The sequence below is a fragment of the Salvelinus sp. IW2-2015 genome, unplaced genomic scaffold, assembly GCF_002910315.2.
Source record: "Salvelinus sp. IW2-2015 unplaced genomic scaffold, ASM291031v2 Un_scaffold4098, whole genome shotgun sequence".
Lineage (NCBI taxonomy): Eukaryota > Metazoa > Chordata > Actinopteri > Salmoniformes > Salmonidae > Salvelinus > Salvelinus sp. IW2-2015.
Window position 1 is genome coordinate 84,176 of NW_019945370.1, and position 4,513 is coordinate 88,688.

The following is a 4,513-nucleotide window of genomic DNA, read 5'->3' on the forward strand; positions in this document are numbered from 1 at the left end:
GTTTAAATAGTTGATTCTAAGATTTGTATTTGATCATGTATATGTTTTTGCTGTTTTCTTTGTTTACGAGGACAAACGGATTGGAGAAAGTGGTTGATCCACACACATCTTCCTGTTTAGATAAATAACTCTTTGTTGTTGTTTATTTGAGTTTTCCACTTTCCCCAGAAGTGGTTCGAGTCTATGGATTCTTCAATTACATGGGAGCTGATTTCTGACGTGCTCGTCCTTCTTCCTAGTGTATTTCTGTATTGTTTTAGTGATTCACCCATAGTGAAAGGTGCGTAGGGACTCAGGTTTATTAGTCTCTTATGTTTTTGGTTTGGATCAGTGTTCTCAATAGAATTTTTTGTTCATCAAACATTTGGTTATTGTTGTGATTTTCTTAGTTGGTCTTGCTTGAAATGTTTAGATTTGATAGGGAAACCGATAGGTCAAATTACTGTTTTTCTAATGCCAAGTTTACACCTTTTGTCCCAGGAAATTGTCTAGAAGGGCATTGAATGTTGTTGCCTAATAGTTTTTTTTGGTAACTTTCCCATACTACTTTTCCCTTCCATCTATAGCATTATTACATATTATTTTCGTTCCTTGGCTTGATGACCTCATGATGAGCATTAGCTCTGTTCAAGTAGGAGTGTGATTTTTGCTGTGATCTGATAGGCGGTGTCAGTTGGGACAGACTGTTGGAACGCCGAAGAGCGCCTCTCTCTCTCCTCTCTCTCTCTTCTCTCGTCTCTCTCTCTCTCTCTCTCTCTTCTCTCTTCTCTTCTCTCTCCTCTTTTCCTCTCTCTCTGTCTCTCTGTCTTCTGTCTCTCTGTCTCTCTCTCTCTGCTCTTTCTCTCGTCTCTCTCCTCTTTCTCCTTCTCTCCTCTGTCTAACTCTGTCTCTCTGTCGTCTCTCTCTCTCTCTCTCTCTCTATCTCTCTCTTCTCTCTCCTCTCTTCTCCTCTCTCTCTCTCTCTCTGTGTCTCTCTTCTCTCTCTCGAATGTACTTGCCGGTGCTATCTATTTCTCTCTCCCTCCAACATGGAGGACTGCCTGCTGAGCGTAGAATTGGACGACTGCATCTCTGTCTCCTCTTCTTCCTGAGGTCCATTATTTCTAGCTAGCTGCTGGTAATCAGGGGAATATCTCAGAGATTGTTTTAGATCCTTGTTCCTTCTGTTTGTCGTTTATTATCTGGTTTTCCTGCATCACTAATTGTGTGTCGGGGGAATATGACTGATTATCCTATGCAGCACAGACCTTACTATTAGTTGACATCTTCATAGAAATAGACTTCTTCTTCTTCCTGGTTGTCTTTACTTCCTGTCTCTTTCTTCTTTTGGTGGTAGAGAAAGAAGGCCATTCTGCTTGAAGCGTGAGACAAGTCTGCGTCTGAAATGGGCACCCTATTTCCTAATTGTGCGAGGTTTTGATGAGAACCTCCCAAAATTGTGCAAAATGGGGACTGTTGCAGACACAGCCCGGGAGAACAGCCACAGTTCTTTAATATTGCACACTAGCTCACTATCCACACTAGCACACTAGCAACACTAAGCTCATCACTACCTTGAAGGCAATGTGGGCTATTGGTATGCATTCTTATAATGGTACTGCTAGTATGTGAAAGTAATTGTGGGTATTGAGGGTAAGCTGTGTGGAAAATACACAGTGCTGTGAATTTTGGAGTGTAATACTGTTTTCACTTACTCGTTCGAACAAGCTGTACAAGAGTGACTTCTTTCACTTCAGGATGTAACTTTATGATTCATACAGTATATCCAACCAGGAAGATATGTTTACAGTTGTTAAACCAAAATAAACAAGTCATGTTTACAGTTTAAACCAAAATACACAAGTCATGTTTACACAGGTTAAACCAAACATAAACAAGTCATGTTTACAGTGTTTAACCAAAATAAACAAGTCATGTTTTACAGTGTTAAACCCAAAAAACAAATCATGTTACAGTGTTAAACCAAAATAACAAGGTCATGTTTACAGTGTAAACCAAAATAAACAAGTCATGTTTACAGTGGTTAAACCAACATAAAACAAAGTCATTGTTTACAGTGTTAAAACAAAAAATAAACAAGTTCATGGTTTACAGTGTTAAAACCACAATAAACAAGGTCAATGTTTACAGTTGTATAAAACCAAAATAACAGTCATTGTTTACAAGTCGTTATAAACCAAAATAAGCAAGTCATGGTTTACGTGGTTAAACCACCAATAACAAGTAGTACAGTGTTAAACCACAAATAAACAAGTACATGATTTACAGGTTTAACCAAATAAAACAAGTCATGTTTTACAGGTGGTTAAACCAAAATAAAGTCCACAAAAACCACAATTAAACATACTCTCTGTGCAAGATTGTTGCTCTTCACTTAGCATACCAGACAGCTGGTTATAGAGTGTTGATAAGCCAGAGAGGATACCAGACAGCTGGTATATAGAGTGTGATAAGCCAGAGTACCGACAGCTGGGGTTATAGAGTGTTGATAAGCCAGAAGGATACCAGACAGCTGTTATAGATGTTTTAAGCCAGAAGGATACCAGACAGCTGGTTATAGAGTGTTGATAAAGCCAGAAGGATACCAGACGAGCTGGTTATAGAGTGTTGGATAAGCCCAGAAGGATACCAGACAGCTGGTTATAGAGTGTGATAGCCAGAAGGATACCAGGACAGCCATGGTTAGTGTTGATAAGCCAGAAGGATACCAGACAGCTGGTATAGAGTTGTGATAGCCAGAAGGATACCAGACAGCTGGTTAATAGAGTGTTGATAAGCCAGAAGGAGTACCAGACAGCATGGTTATAGATGTGTTGATAAGCCAGGAAGGATACCGGACAGCTGGTTATAGAGTGTTGATAGCCAGAAGGATTACCAGACAGCTGGTTATAGAGTGTTGTAAGCCAGAGAGGTACCAGACAGCTGGTATTATAGAGGTTGATAAGCCAGAGTAATACCAGACACTGCGTTATCATGTTTATAGAGTGTTGATAAGCCAGAAGGATACCAGACAGCTGGTTATAGAGTGTTGATAAGCAGAAGGTACCAGACAGCTGGTTATAGAGTGTTGATAAGCCAGAAGGATACCAGACAGCTGGTTATAGAGTTTGATAAGCCAAAAGATACCGACAGCTGGTTATAGAGTGTTGATAAACCAGAAGGATACCAGACAGCTGGTTATAGAGTGTTGATAACCAGAAGGATACCAGACAGCTGGTTATAGAGTGTTGATAAGCCAGAAGGATTACCAGACAGCTGTTATAGAGTGTTGATAAGCCAGAAGGATTACCAGACAGCTGGTTTATAGAGTGTTGATAAGCCAGAAGGATACCAGACAGCTGGTTATAGAGTGTGATAAGCCGAAGGATACCAGACAGCTGGTTATAGAGTGTTGATAAAGCCAGAAGGATTTACCAGGAGACAGACTGGTTATAGAGTTTGATAAAGCCAGAGATACCAGACAGCTTTACTGTTGAATGCAGAAGTCAAAGTGTTATGTATAAGCCAAGGATTACCGACAAGCTGGTTATAGAGTGTTGCATAAGCCAGAAGGATACCAGACAGCTGGTTATAGAGTGTTGATAAGCCAGAAGGATACCAGACAGCTGGTTATAGAGTGTTGATAAGCCAGAAGGAATACAGGGGAAAGGGGGATACCTAGTCAGTTGTACAACTGAATGCCTTCAACTGAAATGTGTCTTCCTCATTTAACCCTCTGAATCAGAGGGGGGGGACTGCCTTAATCAACATCCACGTCTTCGGCGCCCGGGGTACAGTGGGTTAACTGCCTTGTTCAGGGGCAGAACGACAGATTGAACCTAAAAAAAACACCTGTGTGGTATTAAAGGGATATGGATTTGGACCCGGGCCAATTATCCATATTCATCGTTATGTTCTTCTCCCACAAAGACTTCTTTAGGTAGCTGGTAATCAGATGAGTGCTTTTACAGCAACACGTCATTGTCACGACTTCCGCGGAAGTTGGTGCCTCTCCTTGTTCGGGCGGCGTTCGGCGGTCGACGTCACCGGCTTTCCAGCTGCCACCGATTTACGTTTCTTTTTCCATTTGTTTTGTCTTGATTGTACACACCTGGTTCCCATTACGTTATAATGTATTCCCTATTTAACCCCTGTAGTTCCCACATGGTTTTGTGCGTGTTTGTTCTTTGTTTAGTGTTCAAGACTTCTGTGAGCTGGTGTGTTGGAAATGTTGTTGTTTCTTTTCGAGTAAAGTACGTCTTTTACTCAGTTATGTGTCCTGCGCCTGACTCCGTCCTAACCGCTGCACACTGACACTTGACAGTCATTCGTACTAGATGCTGCAACTTCCTAGTTGCTGCGTCCTAAAAAATTTGAGTGCTATTTTCATTCTAATGAGTGTCTTTACCCTTTTAATCAATACTCCCGTGTAGTGTTTCCTTACATGTGATACATCATGTGGAAATAGGATCTAGTAAATGTGTCAGAGGTTGTATGTATGTGGCCAGTTGTCTCCCTGCACCTCCAACACACT